Source organism: Rhipicephalus sanguineus, chromosome 1 (genome assembly GCF_013339695.2).
Source record: "Rhipicephalus sanguineus isolate Rsan-2018 chromosome 1, BIME_Rsan_1.4, whole genome shotgun sequence".
NCBI lineage: Eukaryota > Metazoa > Arthropoda > Arachnida > Ixodida > Ixodidae > Rhipicephalus > Rhipicephalus sanguineus.
This window is the reverse complement of record NC_051176.1, coordinates 246949688-246968939: the sequence shown is the minus strand read 5'-3', so window position 1 is coordinate 246968939 and position 19252 is coordinate 246949688. Positions and strand designations below refer to the sequence as shown.

General features: G+C 45.5%; 2 protein-coding genes and 1 long non-coding RNA gene across 3 annotated transcripts in view; 1 reads left to right on the top strand and 2 right to left on the bottom strand.

The window, feature by feature from the left end:
* The window catches only part of LOC125756359 (uncharacterized), a 277981-nt gene that overhangs the window by 59077 nt on the left and 199652 nt on the right, over positions 1-19252 (top strand). The gene's annotated exons all lie outside the window — the stretch shown is intronic.
* The window catches only part of LOC119376262 (BTB/POZ domain-containing protein Tiwaz), a 127800-nt gene that overhangs the window by 1939 nt on the left and 106609 nt on the right, over positions 1-19252 (bottom strand). The window lies entirely within an intron of this gene.
* The window catches only part of LOC119376275 (mitochondrial import inner membrane translocase subunit Tim21), a 115137-nt gene that overhangs the window by 85960 nt on the left and 9925 nt on the right, over positions 1-19252 (bottom strand). The window lies entirely within an intron of this gene.

The following is a 19252-nucleotide window of genomic DNA, read 5'->3' as shown; positions in this document are numbered from 1 at the left end:
ACCTGCCGCGTTATCAATGAAAACAGTCGGCCGTGAGATATGGATGATTGCGGCGTACTATCGAACGGATTGAATTCCAGCGAAATTGCACGCATATCGCTGGCGCCCGACCTGTACCCTTGCCAAAATGCGGAACGCTGTCTTTCGCAACAGGCCAGGGGCGTAGCCAGAAATTTTTTTCGGGGGGGGTTCAACCATACCCTATGTATGTTCGTGCGTGCGTTTGTATGTGTGCGTGCCTATATACGCAAGCAAAACTGAAAAATTTCGGGGGGGGGGTTTGAACCCCCCCAACCCCCCCCCCCCCTTGGCTACGCCCCTGCAACAGGCAACAGGCAAAGCGGTTGTTTGCAGTAAGCTTATTTGTGGGCGCTGGTTTCCTTTGCGGGTGGGAGCGTAGTCACGTGTTATTTTTCATATTTAGCGGGCTTTCTTTATCAGCCGGAAAAAATGAGCGCGCAATTAGCACGTTGTTGAAAGTAGCGCAGTTAGATGCCATTTGAACATGCCTACATACGCCTCATTGACATTTTGACAATTAGGCGAGTACTTGTCGAGTTAGAAATATAATTATGACTAATTAATTAAACCTCATTAACGAAAAAATAGCAGTGGCTACTCTAGTGTGAAAAATATGCTGTAGGTTTGATTCGTGTAACGCCGTTCCTCTTTTTTTTAAATCGTCCTGCGTGATAGCTGGGACACTTTGTATATGGCTTCACAATTGCCTTGCTCGAACCGAATACACACAGCGTCACAGCTCTTAATTCTTTTTTCACGCGAGGTCTTTTCTTGCTGGTTTCTGATAACCCCACGCAGCGGGAAACCGATGTCCTATCATATCGGGAACTCGGTTGCTTTATAGTTAGACGACAATGCCGGCGATGTTATAGTCTTGCTGACTGGCCCTACTCATCCACTGAGGGCTTTTTGTATCTAAAGTGGGGGCCTGTGTCACCGCTGGGCATTCTCGAGAGAGTCTGACCAAGGCGGGCTCTGCTGTTCCCACGGGGTTCAGGGGGGATGCTCCTTTTCCGAGCAGCGAATTCCGCTAGGGACGGGCGCGTCGACGATCGCGTAATGAGCGGGTGCATGGGAAGCGCCGCCCTATACAACGCCGCCGGACCTGCCATGGGTCCAAATTAACAGGCTCCTATTAATGAGTCGAAGCGGCGATTTATTCTAAGGACAAAAAACAAGACATTAAACGGCGCGCGAGAATTCGGTATGGCCCCGCTCAGCGTGTATCGAGCGCGCCTGCCACTCCTCTTCTGCGGACCACGTGAGACGCAGATGGCTATTAAAAAGGACTTAAACTTTAGCCCCCGTAAAAGAGGCACCGAAAAGGAAAACAAAAGGCGCGAGATAGTTTGCGACACTAGTTTCGCCTGTGACGCGATAATATTTAAACGAGAAGCTCGCAACGAACAAACGTGAGACTTGGAAGCGCTGACCTCGAGAGACGGCTACCTACGTCGCTTTTAAAATGGGAAGCAGAGCATGGGAACGACGGGCGGCACGGTATGATGTAGCTGCACAGGCGTTCGTCAGAAACACGCGTCAAAAGAAAGGGCTGCCGTGCATGCAGTGCACAAAACTTACACGCATTTTCATTTTCCATCCGGTCTCATCGTATTAGTTTATAATGTTTTCGGAGATCATGAAGGAGAATTACCTGCAGTCACCAGCGACTGCGATTGCGTTAACCGACAGGAAACGTTTGAGGTGGAAAGATATGGGCTAAAGTAAAAGAAAAAGAAAACGGCTTGGGTCGTCTGCTCGTCTTCTATTTACCCACTTGCAATAATATAAACTCACGCAACATAAACTCGGCCACCTTGGCGCGATTTTTCTTAGTTGTATATCTGGAGCTCAGCGTGTGCAGTTGAAGCATGTGTGCTCGTAGGCTTTCAGACCTTGTCGTTTCATCGCTACACAGGTGCTCTGAAGCAGCGATTACACTTTATTACGGGACCGAACAGGCTGCAATATGAATGCCGAAGCCTTACTATCTCGCTATTAGAGTCGGCTTATCTACTACTTTGCAACTGTACCTGCAGTGGTCGCCGCAAGAGAGTTTACGAGGGGCACTATAGAAAGGCCGTTCCTCCAGCTTTCGTTGTGACTGTGCTGCGTATTCCGCGCAGGCCTGGCGTTTTTAAGTGAAACGTTGTCGCCCTGGAAGAACTTTGACATTTCTGACTGAATACACCCAGCGTAGAAATAATAGATGAATGTATTTTTATTGAAACGAGGTCACGATGCGCAAAAAAAAGCGAAAATTTCTGCAGCTATTTACTGTGAAGTAAATCTAACGGTTTATTGTGTTCACGATAAACGGCAGCACACATAGGGTTAAGACAGATACACAAAACACGAAAACAGGACGACGTGTTTTGTGTACCTGTCTTAACCCGGTGTGCGCTGCCGTTTATCGTGAATATGACCAACCAACTAGCCCACAAGTACGTTTTAAGCAGGTTTATTGTGAGTCGTGATAATAATGATATCTGTGGTTTTACGTGCGAAAACCACGCTACGATTATGGGGGACGCCGCAGTGGAGGGCTCGGGAAATTTCGACCACCTGGGGTTCTTCAACGTGCGCCTAAATTTAAGCACACGGGCCTCTATGATTTCGCCTCCGTCGAAATGCGACCGCCGCGGCCGGGATCGAACCCGCGACCTTCGGGTCAGCAGCCGAGCACCGTAACCCCAGTAACACTAAGGCGGACACTGTGAGTCGTGTTTGTCTCGAACGACTAAGGTGAACCGGTAAACAGGTGTGCGCAAACGGGAGTTGGTTGTGTGTAGGACAAGTCAGTCGCGCACAACTTGGCGGCTTACCATCCATAGCGGACGGGTGGCGTTTGATTTAGCTCATTGCCGCGCATGCGCACGGCAATGACTTTGACCGGGTGCCGCCAATCACGCGCACGTACGAATTGATCCCATCTTCTACTCCTGCCCTACATATAGACTCCAGCGACAAACATCGCCGTGTGTAATCCACCGCAACTATTCTTGTCAAAGTCAATTAAGCCAAATGAGTAAGTTGTCACATCAAGTAGGTTAAAAAAGAAGACAGAAATTGGAGCTAAACTCTGAAGGCCAAACCGGATGGGTTTAGTATAGGGGCTCCATTCAACAGTGGTTTACATCCTTAACGCTGGCGTAAGGATGGAGTGACTTCTTTACTTCTTTGTGCTTCTGGTCTAATAATAGTAATTGTTGGGATTTTACGTCCCAAAACCACGATATGGTTATGAGGGACGCCGTAGCGGAAAGCTCCGGAAATTTTGACCATCTGGTGTTTTTTAACGTGCACCTAGATATAAGTACACGGGACTCATGCGTTTCGCCTCCATCGAAATGCGGCCGCTACGGCCGGGATTCGATTCCGCGACCTTCCGGTTACCAGTCGAGCACCATAACCACTATAGGCCACCGTGGAGGGTGTGCTTCTGGTCTGCGTCTCAGTGATGTAATTACCCGCATATAATTAAAAACGAAAACGGCAAAGCGAACATCTGTGCAAACCGTGTATAAGCGCTTTGTGGACGCCAAAAATCTATTGCGGCATGCTTTTGTGGCAGCGTTTTGTGCGCGTTTCGTTGATTATATGATTGCGAATGTCCCCCCCCCCCCCCCCTTTTTTTTTGCACATTCCTGTTCATATAAATCATACGTCCACTTATATGTTTACGGCTATACATCAATCTCACTTTTCTTGATTATTTCGTAGCTTCTGTAGTGGTACACTGCACAGATTTGCAACTTCGAGGAAGTCTGCACTTAGTTGCTTAGCCCGCTATCCACGAGCGATGAACGAGCGAAAGGTGGCGCGGAAAGCGTTCACTCTCAGGGGCGACCGAGTGGAGCAAAACAAACCGGAGAGCTAAATAACTGCCACCTAAGCATCACTCGCTCTTCGCAGTGTTAGTCACGCATGACACAAAAGTGGACCGAAGAAAACCCGGAACAGCTTCGGGGGATTTCGTCGCCGGTCTAATTTATGTATACATAGTCATTAGATCGAAATCAGCACGCACTAACGAGGGCAGCAGAGGAAGTTGACGCTATTGATCGCAAACAAATAAAGACGGTTTCGACAGGAAGCCCGTCGCAAGTGTACGTCCATTAAAGGACATGGGACGGAATGTCCGGAACACACGTAACCGATACGAGGCCTGATGTAGAAATGAACTGCACTAGTTCGTTGTTGGGCTGGTTATGGTACATGGTAATTTAGAAAAAAAAATCACAGGGTCCCTTGTGCATTCACCTGAGACGACTCGAAGGCGAAAGCCATCTTCTTCTTTTTCTTCTCAGTCAATGTATTAGGGAGCCTACATGAACGGCCAGTCAAGTAGGCTCCCTATCAGGGGCGTAGCCAGGGGGGGGCTTATGGGGCTTCAGCCCCCCCCGAAATTTTTCGTGCTCTCATACACCAACAACCAGCGGCGTCACCCGGGTGGTGGGATTTATTGGGCTTCAGCCTGATTATCATTTATTCTATTATTTATCTTTTTCTGAGCCTGAAAATGTTAGCAGAAGCAAGTTTGATATCGGGCTGTACACAGATGGCTCAAAGGTGGATGATGACACAAAACATCAACTGCTAGCTTCTCCTTGTATTCCTCCGCCATGCTATATGTTTAAGTCTATGAACGATTTTAAGCAGAAACGAAGGTTTACGTGGCTTGTCTGGACAGGCACCGATGGCTTAGCTACTCAGCGCTTCAAGAGGGTGCGTTTTGCCGAGTGTGTGTTCTTTTTAGCAGAAGTGAGATTGGCAAGGGCCAACATGCGCGCACTAAGGCCCTCGTATCCAAGCCATTTCAAAAGTGGAAGCACGCCCTCGAAGTCTTCGGTGCACATGAATTCACTAAATATCACACTGACGCTCATCTGGTAGCCGATAGTTTTCTTCAAACCTTCTCAGGATGTGTGCCCAGTGTTGTTGATCAACTGGACCATGGCAGGCAAATTCAAATAGGAGAGACCCGAAGGAAGTTACAGCCTATTGTTGAGACAGTTCTCTTTTTTGCGGGCTGCAAGGTGTGGCTCTCCGTGGACATAAAGACAGTGGTCCCATGGATTCAAGCACAGCCTCCTCTACAAATACAGGCAACATCAGAGCGCTGCTTCGCATGCGCGCGGATTGTGGCGACACAGATATAAAAAAGCATTTGGAAAGTTGCCCAAATAAGGCCTCATATTTTAGTCCAGATGTACAAAACCTCATTATAGAAATCTCTGCTGCAATCATCAAGGAAAGCCTAGTCGCAAAAGTAAACGCTGCAGGCTGCTTTTCCGCACTTACTGATGAAACGACGGATGTTGCTGGTATCGAGCAGCTTACTGTTTGTGCAAGGTACCTTAATAAGGATGCGAACGGAATCGAAGAAGTGTTCTTAGGCTTTGTGCCAATTCACGACCAAATGGCCGGGCCCTCGCCGACACCATCATAAGGCTCCTTATAGAAATGGGAATTAACATGCAGCATCTCCGTGGTCAAGACTACGATGCTGCAAGTTCGATGGCCCGCAAAACGAATGGTGTTCAAGCTGCTGTTCGTGAGAAATATCAAGCCGCACTCTATGTACTCACTGCGCGTGTCACTCCCTTAAGGCTCATTCACACCGGCGACTAGGAATGGTCGCGCGACCGTTTGCGACTGGAAGTCAAAAAGCGACTCAAAGCGACCGATGTTCACACCTGCGTGCGACTTATAACCGTCGCCATATATAATTCACGTCTGCTCGTATACAGCCTGCATTGCCGTTGCCCCGTAAAATAGGCTGACGTCCTGTTTCTGCGCATCTGATTGGTTCAGAGGTTTGCGACTGCAGTCGCGCGACTGAAAAATTGAGCAGCGAGCGACTGAGCCAAAGCAGTCGCTTTGCGACCAAAACGGCCATTTGCGACCGTTTGCGACCAGTCGCTTTGCGACTAACTTAGTCGCGCGACCGTTGCTAGTCGCCGGTGTGAACGAGCCTTTAATCTAGTTGTGTGTGCGGCATGCTCCATCACAGACATTCGAAACTGTTTTGGGACTCTGAAAGCGACGTCAGTCTTTTTCCGTAAATCTTCTAGCCGCTCACACGTTTTGCGGAAAATGATAAGTTTGAGCTGCCCTGAGTCTACAAGGCGGCGCCTTTTGGGACTATGCGAAACGCGCTGAGCCGAGAAGCACGATGCAGTGCTTTCATTTGTGAGCCTCTTTGAGCCGTTGATCGCAGCACTAGAGGAGATTAAGTTTAACGGAAATGGCGAAAGTCTGGTGCAGGCAAACAGTCTAATGTTGGCACTCTTCTCACCAGCGTTCCTTGTAAGCCTGCATGTGACGGAGCATGTGTTAGCACTGACTTTGCCACTGTCAAAGGAGCTGCAGACGAGGAGTATCGACATGAGCGCTGCCATTGACGACATAGAAGTGGTACAGCAGACAATTGAAAGTGACCGCAAGAACACGAATGCTTCTTTCTCAAAAATATTTGCAAATGTGCAGGCATTGGCAGAAAAACTGAATGTGGAGATCACCATCCGTCGAGCCGGTGTCCGGAAGCAAAACCTTGGGAGCAATGCATTCGAAAGCGCGGAAGAATATTTTCGCAGAGCCCTGTTCATTCCGTTCATGGACCATGGTACTAGCCCAGTTAAACCAACGGTTCGAAAAGCACATGGCACTTCTAAAGGACTTTTCATTAATTGTACCATCCGCAATACCACCAATGCAAGATGATCGGGAGAAAGGAGCAGAAAATCTCCTGACCGCTTTTGCGCATGACGTCGAAACGAGGGCTGGTTTTGGAGAACTGCGACTATGGTGGACAAAGTGGGCGAACAAAGCAGCAAGCCAGTGCCCCAGTACAGGAACCGATGCCCCCTCTCATTGCGACAGCAGGTTCTATCCGAATGTGTACAAGCTACTCCGGATTCTAGTCACCCTTCCAGTGACCACTGCCAGCGCAGAGAGAACGTTTTCAAGCATACTTAAGAACTACTTGCGCTCCACGATGTCTGAGGAACGCATGGTTGGCCAGGCACTTCTGTACGCCCACAGGAATGTCGACATCAGCGTGTCGGAAGTCATTGACCGTTTCGCTAAGCTTCCTCGCCGGGTCAACGTTGTCCTTTGATACCGAGCAGGACAAAAATCATCGCTAACGAAAGGAAAAGACACTGCTGTTCCGGAGTTCAGGTCAATGAGCCCGTAATTCTGACGCAATATTATTGTTCACCACCTTTTAAAGCCGTGAGGATTTTGTACCTTTTAGCAGTTAACACATGTGACCTAATATAAACATAAGAATACGGGCATCAGGTGGACATTACCAGCCAATCGACAGCTTCACCTTGTTCACTGAGAGGTCGGCATACGCGGCGTTACCAAACAAATTCAACTATTGGGAAGCCGTACCAGCAGCATTGTTTGTTACTTTCATTTGTCGTTTTTGTTCTTTATTGATTTCTGAACTAGAAGCGGCAACCTTCCTTTTATATTGAGTGCACAATAGTGGTTCGCACTTTTAAAACAGTTTTGAAATAGTTTCTTTCGTTATTTCTGCGCTCTTCCTTTATAGTTCTGTCCACATGGTGCGTCCGAGACAGCAGCTTGGCCCAAGGACATATCAGTTGGGCATTATGTATAGTGATCATTGCTTAGTTCCGTTTATTGATTGCATATTTAAATATACATTTGTGAAGTTTTGCGTAAGCATACTGCGCACTGTTTCCGGTGACATGTTTTTCCCGTATTCGAGGTGTACTTTCCCATTCTTACTTTTCCCTGGCCGCATGATTTGTGCAAAAAGATGAACATTTTGCGTTAACAATCTGCATTAAAATATTTGATCTCGTCCTGGTTATTTTGTGGACTTCATTGTTTTGTTATCAGGCGCTTCTTCTGTTCAAAACTGATGCAGTTCCGAAGTTTACGTGATATTTGCCGTACCTGTTACACACACAAAAAAAATATTGAAAAGATTGAAGACAGTTATTCCCGGAAAGATTTTGCGGGCATGCCAACATAATATTTTTACGAAAAAAAAAAAAACACATTTCTTACTCGTTCTTAACAGAGGGCAGCATTCAAGAAGTGATTTGCAACATCTAATACAAATTGTCACTGGTAATACATGTTAATGGTAATTCCAGTGACAATGTATGTACATGGTAATACATGTACATACCCACGCCGCTTTTGGAAAATTATGAAACCGGACGACAAAACCACAGTCTCTCTTTGTGACACTTCTGGATCCCCCGTTGCCGATTGCGACGTTCCATCCGTCAACTCTGCATTTTATTCCGTCTTTACTAACGAACCTAACAACGAACTTCCTGATTTTCCGCATTTTGCTTTTCCGCCAATGCCAAAGATTGAATTCAATTCAGAGGGAATTGTAAAAGTTATTAACCAATTAAAGAATTCTTCGTCATGCGGTATAGATGGCATAACGCCAAAATTTTGAAAAATACTAAACATGTATGCAGTTTCATATTGTCAATCATTTTCAGTAGTCACTCGACACAGGTGAAGTCCCATTAGACTGGAGAGTTGGGAAGGTCATTCCGGTCTTCAAGAAAGGTGACCGCTCATTTGCAGGTATTACCGACCAATCTCGCTCACTAGTGTTTGTTCAAAGATCATGGAACACGTCATGTTTTCTCATGTTGCTACATTTTTATCATCCGTAAACTTCTTTCACCCTAACCTTTCGTAAAGATCACTCATGCGAGACCCAACTAACATTATTCCTGCACGACATTCACCTTCATATGGACCGTAACATCCCAATTGGCACACTGTTCTTAGATTTTGAAAAAGCCTTCGATAAGGTACCCCACTCCCGTCCCCTTCTAAAAACCTCGCGTCTAAACCTACATCGGCATGTTTTTAACTGGATTAAAGCATTCCTAACAAACCGTGAACAATTCGTGCATGTTAATGATCACTCCTCCGACCTCTCCCATGTCTTGTCCGGCGTGGTACCGTCCTAGGGCCTCTTTTATTCCTAATATACATTAACGATAGTCCGCTTTCCGTTGAATCTAACATCCGTCTTTTTGCTGATGATTGTGTCCTCTACCGCCCTATAAATAACCCCACCGATGTCTCCTCTCTACAGCATGACGTCTCACGCATTCAGCAGTGGTGTACCACCTGGTTGATATCCCTTAATGCGAAAAAAACATTACTAATTTCTTTCCATCGTCGCCGAAACCACACGCCGGCTACTTACACAATCAACAACTGTCATATAGCTGCTACTGACTCGATTAAATACCTGGGTGTCCATCTTTCGAGTGACCTATGTTGGGGCGACCATATAAATCACATAATTCACTCCGCTAACCGCGCTCTCTGGTACATACGCCGTAACATTTCCATGGCACCACCTTCCGTTAAACTACTCGCTTATAAAACCATTGTCAGGCCAAAACTTGAGTATGCATCTGCTGTCTTTGACCCCCACCAAACTAATCATATCGAAATACTTGAGTCAGTAGATGGTTGAGGAAGACGAAGTGATTCTTTGTGGAACACATCTTGCTCGTCTCTGTAAAAACAAGCAAGCAACCAAGCATCGCGCGCTGGCAAGACATCGCCGCACGGCAAGACGCCGCACGGTTGCACGGGTGCAACCGCGCACGGTTTTGTTCCTGCTTGCTGGTCCGGCCGTCCAGGGCTCGAACGGCCGTCCTACTTCCGTTCTGCTTCGTCGCCCGTCTGTTGAAGACTCTGCTCCTTCGGCGTTAGGTGCATCCTCCCGGGGGGTGCGGCCATAACGGGCGGTGCTGATTCAGGCAGACAGACTGATGTCTGTCTCGTCTCCCGGCCAGGCAAATGCTGCCTGGTCGGCCTCTCTTGCTCCTAATGATTTACCGATTGATGTTTTCTTGCGCAGCGGTCTGAGCAACGTTCCAGTGGCACTGGTTCCAACAAATGGGGAGTCCATTCGAATGAAGAATCCGAAAAGCATTCAGGAAGAGCTCCGGAAGGTGACTGAGCATTTCCAATTGATCACTGAGGTGCGTCAGTTTGGTCGTGGAGGTATTTTGTGCTGTTCACCGGACCAGGCCTGCGTTTCAGATCTTCTAAAGTGCACTACATTTGCCTCCCTCCCGGTGAGCTGTTTTATACCTTCTCACTTGGCCTGTGTTAAAGGTTTAGTTCGTGGGGTGGACTCGAGCCTTTCCCCGTCTGAAATTCTAGAGATGTTTTCTGTAGCAGGAGCAGTCTCAGTGTTCCGTTGCACGCGCAGCGTTGACAGCAGAAAGATCCCGACCGAGTCGGTGATAGTTACCTTTGCTGGTACAACTAGACCGACAGAAATCAAGGCGTGGCCACTGATATATCGAGTTGAAGCGCTATCTCCTCGCCCACTGCAGTGCTATAAATGCTGGCGTTATGGTCATAGTGTAAAGGGATGCAGGTCAGTAGCCCGGTGTAAACTGTGTGCAGGACAACACAACGCTGACGAATGTGCATCACAGGAAAGGTCATGTTGTCTCTGCGGTGGTTCGCACTCAGCTGATGATGGTAACTGTCCCGCGAGGGCTCAGGAAATTCAAATAATGGAGACCATTGAACAAAAACGATGTTCTAGACGTGAAGCTCGAGCTGCCATCGCAGAGCGGTCTCGTGGGTACGCTAATGCTACGAACCGTAGTAATAATGTCACAGATTCCTCAATCTCAGAGGTAATAGCTTCTACTGTTGAAAAAACAATGACAAGGATAATGGAGAATCTTTTTGTAACGCTGACGGAATCGTTGGCTCAAATAGTGAACGCACAGATGACTCAAATCCTGATGAGTGTAAACCAACCGGAAGGAACCCCGTTACTTTCTTCAACAAAGGAGGTAAACACAGGCTCGCAAGAACCAGTTTCCTTGAAAACCAGCCGCACGAAAATAGCACCTGATGGAGAGCAGTTATATTCACCAAAACCTGGGCCATCGAACACTAGCCGTAAGATAATTCCCGTTGAACAAGAATTGGAATGGAGCTCAGATTCAAGTTCTCTTGATTCACAAATGGAGACAGAATCTAGAAATATGAAACGGCGGGCATCGCCTAGAAAGCAAGGTTCTCCAGTGAGTCCAAAAGGGAAGAGCAAAAAATATAAGGAAATCGCATCAAAAAACGACTTTTTGAAAGATAGCATATTGGATAAGGCAGTGAATGCTGCCGGTATCTCGTCAAAATAGGTGGATTAAAAATTTTGCAGTGGAATTGCCGGTCAATTTTTTCTGCATCAACAGATTTATTTTACCTCTGCAATCAACATTCACCTGATGTTATTGTGTTACAAGAAACTTGGCTTTCGAAAGAAAAGAGCTTTCATCTAAAAAATTACCGCATATTTCGTTTAGACCGACCCTCTCGGGGTGGCGGTTTAGCAGTCTTTATTTCTCTGAAATTTGCTCATCGGGTAAGAATTACAGCTCAAGTAATGAACTTAGAAAGCGAAATTTTAGCATTAGATATTTCCCTTCCGGGATGTCTTCCCTTTTCATTAGTAAATGCATATTTTCCAGCAGGTGTTCAAAATTCTAATGTTTTAGATTCAGTAATTACATCTTGCAGGAAAGAAATTCTATTGGCAGGAGACTTTAATTCGCATCATATTTCATGGGGTTTCAGAACAGATACGTGTGGGAAACGTCTGTGGGATTTCGTTTCTAAGAATAATTTAACATGTATTAACCAGCGAACACCAACTTTCGCTTGTAATCGGTCTATTTCTGCGATTGATCTTACTTTCTGTAGTCCCAGACTCTCTATTTCTACATGGTCTACTTTGAACTCGGGTACAAGTAGTGACCATTTTCCTATATTCTTTGAGCTTGTGTTTCCCGTCACTTCACTAAACAGCAAGTCGATTACTCACATCAATTTTAATACATTTGAAAAGGTGCTACGAGTAGTTTTGTCAAAACGAACAGATGAAAATGAAGAGCAAAATGCTATGAACTTCAGCGATCTGATAAAGAAATCTCTAAATAAAGCTAAATTTACAGTAAATGTTTCTAAAAGCAATTCTTCTAATCCTTGGTGGAACTCAGATTGTACACGGGATTACAGACTAAGAAAAGCTGCGTGGCGTAAACTGCTCTACAACCAATGTCCTAAAAATTGGAGGGATTATAAGTATGCGGCTGCGGTTTTTAAACGAACAGTCGCCACAGCAAAGGATTGTCATGATAATCAACGTTCAGAGTTCCTTTCAAAGCCTGGTAATAGGAAACCCCTTTTTAATTTCCTTAAAGCCAAAAAAGTAATTCCGTCACCAATTAACATCGAATCGGTAGTCTCTACGGCAATTGAGTTGTCTAGTTTCCTGGAAAATATTGCCAAAGGGCTTGAAAGTCGCTTCACGGCTGCGTGTTCATTCCACTCACGGTCCCCTGTCAAAAGTGACGACTTTGAAGAAGTGACAGCTTCGGAACTAGCACAAGTAGTGAAGATCTTGCCCAATGCTGCGCCAGGTCCTGATGGCATAACCGCATCGGTAATAAAAATTGTACATAAAGTTTCGCCCCAGGATTTACTTGCAATAGTTAACCACTCTATTAGAAATTCATGGATCCCGCCTGAGTGGAGAATGGCGAAAATAATTCCTTTATTAAAAAAGCATGGAGCTGGATTCACTTTAGATAACATCAGGCCTATTTCGCTCACATCTAATCTGGTAAAACTAATCGAAAGAATCTTACACATTCGGATAGAAAATTGGTTGAACGAAAACATGATTTTGAGCCCATGCCAAATTGGATTCAGGCGTGGCTACTCCATTTGGTGTGCCCATGTTGACTTAGAAAGCAGGATACAATTAGCTCGTTCTAAGAAACACTTTTCCGCTTTAGTCACTCTCGATATTACAAAAGCTTATGACAGCGTAGAACACGTTAAATTAATAAATTCGCTAACGCAAGTAGATTTACCACACTACTTCGTTGCATGGGTATATTCCTTTTTAAAAAACAGAGAATTTTATTGCTCTCAATATGGTGTGTCTTCTTCAAGCTATAAACAAACTAGAGGTCTTCCCCAAGGCTCGGTATTGTCACCATTATTATTTAATATATTACTCTGTACTATCCCTGTACAACATGACGTGCAGGTGTATGTATATGCCGACGACATTGCATTTTTTGCTTCAGCTGCAGATATACATACACTGTATCAAATTCTACAAATATATATGAACACTCTGGAAACGTGGCTTGAGGGCATTAATTTATCTTTGAACATAAGGAAAAGCGCAATGGTAGTTTTCCCGCTAAGTGTCCCAGTGCAAATTTCGTTACTTTACCGACAAGATGTCATCCCGCAGGTGGAATCAGTCAAGTATTTAGGGGTGATCTATACCGAAAAACTCAGTTGGGATGCGCATATAGAAAATATGGCAGCTAAAGGAGCACGGGCGGTAGGGATGCTTCGTAGAGTCAGCAGTAAACGATCTGGTTTACGTCGTGATGTGCTCATTATGATTTATTGCATGTATATACGCCCGATATTGGAGTTTGGCTGCGTCTTGTTTTCTGGAGCACCTGCGTACAAACTTCGACGACTGGTTCTGCTAGAACGCGAATCATTAAGATTATGTCTTGGGCTTACTAAATTTGTCGCAAATAATATTTTGTATAAAGAAGCGCGCCTGCCTTCTCTTCTTACACGGTTCCAAATTCTAACCGTACGTACCTTCCTAAAGATATATGCGACACCTCAGAGAAGGTCACTTTATGTTTTATCAATGAGCCGACGTCCTTTTTTAACCAGCAGTGGTCTAGATTAAGGTGCCCACAAGTGATTGTCGCACAAAAGCTCTTGGAAAAAATACAAGTAAACCTTCGTGAGGTACTTGTACTTAACAGATCTCCCCAAACAATTAGAATAGAGTTCGACAATATATTTCCTAAAGAATGCAAACATTTACCCAATAGGTACCTGAATGCCGTTTTGGAAGACCACCTGTCACATTTAGAAACAAACATCGTTATAGCGACTGACGCTTCAGTTTGTGAAGAAAAGGCAGGAGTGGGAATTGCATCCTCAGCTTTGGATTGGTCTTTTTCAATTCGATTACCCGACTTTACGCCTATTTATCAAGCGGAATTGCTTGCCATTGTCCTAGCCTTACGTAAATTGCCCCTATCAATAACAGAAGCTGTCATTCTGACAGATTGTTTATCTATCTGCTCTGCATTAACTGCACCTAATTGCTCGAATGCCTTAGAAGTATTTTATTCCCTTGTCCCGAGACATTATCGCCTTATTCGCTTAGTGTGGGTACCAGGGCACAAGGGTCTAATCCTCAATGAATATGCAGATGCACTTGCGGTGGCATCACATAATGGTCCCATAATCTCGATATTGCCGACGGTGGCGTTCGTGTCAGCAGCACGATTTGAAAAGTTTGCAACGTCGGATACCTTTGCCAAATCGGCTTTGGCAACATCTGAGTTTCCACACCTTAAGTATCCATGGAGAAATCGTTGGTGCTGCACTAGAAGGGAAGAAGTATCAATTACCAGGATACGATGCCGCGTTCCCCCACTGAACTTCTACCTACACAGGTCGGGTCTGGTACAGTCACCCTTATGCCTCCACTGCAACGAGAGTGAATCTCTGCATCATTTCTTTTTAACATGCAGATTGTTCACAAATCAAAGAAAACGATTGCTAGATCAACCTCTCCGAAGGATGGGCTTAAATTTATCCCTTCCGGTGATTCTTTCCTTTGGTGCAACTGAAATGGGCTTTAGCCACAGGAACGTTTGCGCAGCCGTGTGCGAGTTTTTACGGGCAACAAAAAGAATAGAATGTTAAGTTTATGCACCATTTCACTGTTTCAACCTATTCAAATGTTTCTTTTTTTTTTTTAACATCTGGATTGTACCAGTGAATCTAATTTTTTAAAACATTCATTCCTAACTTATTCGTATTGTAAAACAATTTAATTTCTAAAATAAGGTACCGCCTGTTTCATGGCCGATCCCCCGTGGTGGGTTGCGCCAAGTAACTGAGGACCAACCAACCAACCAATTTCTCTTTAGACCATATATCTGCACAACGCCGAGGCAAGCTGTCCCGAAAGAGTGCACGTGCTGTTTGTTTAGACCAAATCATCTGGCATTTGACCAAAAACCACTGACGTCTATGGCGCCGATGATCACAGTCTGTGCGATATTACACATTTCAAAGGGTTACAACCACCCGAGTAGCACACACTCCCTGGTCAATAATTTGAAGAACTACTGAGTTCGTATTTCTAGATAAGTTGCCGACTTCAGCCGCCGACACCAGTCGAATGCACGTGATGTTATAGGATACAAGCTGTAAGTGCGTCCCACTCGGCATGAGTCTTCTAGTTCGTAAGCGGGTTCTACTGTGCATTATGGTGAGTACCCGTTTCAGAGTCACCCTCTCTCGGGCGCCCCTATCTTGCGTTAGGTATAGGTCGTGGTAGGAAAGCGCCTGCGCGCTCCTCAATGGTTTGGCTGTCGGCAGTGCCAAGGAGGTTTAAATAAAACTACTTGGTCGGCGCTCTATAACAACGAAAACACGTTCGTGATGATCACGCGGAGGCCCTCATGGGAATTTCTGCGAATTCTTTCGAAGCGAGGGAAGTTTTTACAATGACGCGAAATAATATCCTTATCTTGCCGGAGCTCAATTGGTTCAAAGGCTTTTAAAAAGCTTAAAAGCAGAACTGTTTATTAGCGCTATATGTTTACTCGCCAATTTTTACAGTGAGCGCGATACGTAATTGCCCCGTGCGCTCGCCGTGATGGGGTATTCCGAAATAAGCCTGCTTCTTCTCGGTGCATGCCTCAAAATGCAGGCAGTCCCTTTGGGCGAACTATGTGACACAGACTTTCACACTGGTGTGTCTGTATAAATAAGTGGGGCATACCAGAATGAAACCTCAAGTAAGTTGTTAAGCCCACTTGCCATAATTCTTCTTTTGCGAATCAGGGAAGGGCCGCAGCGTACCTAAGGCAACACAAGAACCTACGCACTGTTGACTTTGCGACGGACGTTATCAAAGCTTTGCAGCGAAAATGATTTCTTAAAAATGTTAAGGAAATTAGCGCCTACGGTTATTGGGTGGGCTTTAAAATACCACCGTCAGCAAGATTCATTCTAGATTCCGGTTGATTGGTGCTAAAAGCATAAACATATTCCGTGCGGCGTGCATTCTTTTTCACATGATTCCTACCGCTCCCTTTCCATTCCAGTGAACTTGCCAGCATCTATAGAATCAAAACATATATGGACCAGAGCCTAAGATCGTAGGCTTCGCAACTGCTGACATTAGAAGGTTTTTTTTCTTTTCGAAGCAGTCTACGAGGCGAAACTAGTAGCATTGTGTACAACACCTGCTTGCCACGCGAACGGCCTGGGTGAACATATGCCACATAACTTAACATTCGCGGGGTTATTTATTTTATTTGCACCTTCCCGATTTTTCAGCAACAGCGGTACACAAGGATTTTTCGCTCCCCCGCATGGGCTACGCCGGAATTTCTGGCAGCAAAAAAGCGAGAAGTTCTTGCACCAAGTAGCTGCAAAGCGGGGTAAAAACAAGGTGCAGAGACTGGAATGTAAAGTGATTCCACTTAATGCGCAACGTTTTTTGGTAAGGTGGCGCCCACCCTCCGGCAGTTTTGGTGGCAACTAAAGTCGTATCTACAATGCAAAAGGCGTGGCAAGCTTCCGACAAAAATATATACACACGGCTTTGTAGCAAGCAAATAAAGTTGGCATGAGCCAACTTGAATTTGAAAGGGTTATTTTGAAGTCCCGATTTGTAGACCGATATGGATGGAGGTAGGTAACATATAGGCCGACTTGCAGGAGAAAGGCCTCATTAGCTGACCAGCGTACTCGGGCGAGCGTCTCAGCAAGCGCGTTCTGCTATTTACCCCACATCGCAGCCCACGCCGAAGCAGAAATATTCCTCGCGTTAGAAGTGCTGGCTGCACGTACGTGTCGTAGCCGATGGCTGTTTACAATTTTCTAAGTTATCAAAACAACATCCAAGCTTCACGCAGCTTCTTGAGAACCCTGAAGATACGCTCTGTGAAGGCAAAATGGCACTGGGATCCGCTGTGTAATCCAAGGGCATAATCCAAGGGCGATAACATCTCCCCGCGTGTCGTATGTTCTCTGTGCGAGCGAAAGCGTGCAAGGGCAGCCGATGATTGCGCGTCAAGCGGCATAGAGCACAAAAGCGTGCACTGGCCATCTTCATCATGGCCTCCGAGATGGCGGGCGCGCGCCATCGTGTTTTCGGAGGCCATGCTTCATATTTCGCACGAAAGAGCCACGGGGTTTATCGCCCAGAGTTTATATTTTGGGGATTCGGCGTTCTGCGTAGCTCCGGAGTTTGAACTATTGCGAGAGCACATTCAATGGCCGGGACTCGGGAGCCTGAATTTTGCCGTCGCCGTCGCCGCCGTCATGCACCGTATATGTATAAGTATGTATATATACAGGGTGTTTCAAGAAATGTGTCCAACCTTCTCAAAAAATCAGGAAAATGCGATATTTGCTCAGGGCTTTCAGAATTACCTTTTCTGTAGCGGCAGGAATCTTAAGGTAGTTAAGGACATAATTTAAGACAGTATTAAGAAAGTTACATTAATTAACTTTTTAATTAGTGGAGTTAAGTGTTGTGTCAAATGGGAGAATTGAAGTTCTTCATGCGAGGAACCCATCGCAACTTTGAGATTTCGAAAAAGCGTCCTCTAGTAATTGTTGTGGCGTAATGAAATTCAACGAAATGCAACGGCTTTCAACAGCGAAAGCCATTGAATTCGGTTGAATTTCATTATTTCGTAATTATTACTAGAGGCCACTTTTTCGAAATCTCAATGTTGGGATGGGTTTCTGGCACGAAGAACTTCAATTCCCCAATTTGACACAGTCACCTAACTCAACTAATTAAAAAGTTAATTAATTGAACTTTCTTAATTACTGTTTCAAGTGATGTCTCTAACCATCTTAAGATGCCTAGCGCTACAGAAAAATTGGCAGATCCCACGCAGTGTGGGAATCGATGTAATGCGAAGCAGCCAGCAAAGAGCTGCATACATCGTCTTGTTTGTCATCGAGGCTAATGAACTCATTCATGTCGTGTCATCTAGTTCGCCATATATCGCGAGATTGTCATACATGCACGCGTGTACAATCTGGTATATGCCATGCTAATGAAACATATATTCTGCTACATATATAGCATGCGTGACCTGCTATTCATTTTCGGCACTCCTGTCATGCCATACCAATTTACGCATATATCCAGTTAACAAAATGGCCGAGAGTGCACCATGACCGTGGCGTCTAAATCATACCTACATGACATGCATGTCATGATTTTCGTGTTACCACCTGTTATTATGTTCGTCACACAGTCACGTCGCGCGATACAAATTTTGGTGTATATCAAGCTAGCGTAACGGCCGCCGGCGCACCATGAGCGTGGCACGTAAGTCATGCTATGCATGACATGCGTGTCATGATTTTCACGTTACGCCTGTTATTTGCGTTCGTCACACATTCACGTCACGAAATACCAATTTTGGTGTATATCAAGCTAGCGAAACGGCCGAAAGCGCCCCATGAGCGTGGCACGTAAGTCACACTATGCATGACATGCGTGTCATGACTTCATGTTACCACCTGTTATTTGTGTTCGTCACACAGTCACGTCGCGCGATACAAATTTTGCTATATATCAAGCTAGCGAAACTGCCGCCAGCACCATGAGCGTGGCACGTAGTCATGATGTACATGACATGACTGTCATGATTTTCATGTTAATTCCTGTTATAATGTTCGTCACACAGTCACGTCGCACGATACAAATTTTGGTGTATTCAAGCTAGCGAAACGGCCGCCAGCGCCCATGAGTGTGGCACGTAAGTCATGCTGTGCATGACATGCGTGTCATGATTTTCATGTTACCATTTGTTATTTGTGTTCGTCATGGATTCGCGTCGCGTGATACCAATTTTGGTATATATCAAGCTAGCGAAACAGCCGCGAGCGCACCATGAGCGTGGCATTTAAATCATGCTGGTACATGAACTGCGTGTCATGATTTCATGTTAACTCGTGTGTATTAATGTTCGTCACACAGTCACGTCCGCAATACCAATTTCGGTGTAGATCAAGCTAGCGAAACGTCCAGGCCGCAGCGCACATGAGCACGTGCACGTAAGTCATG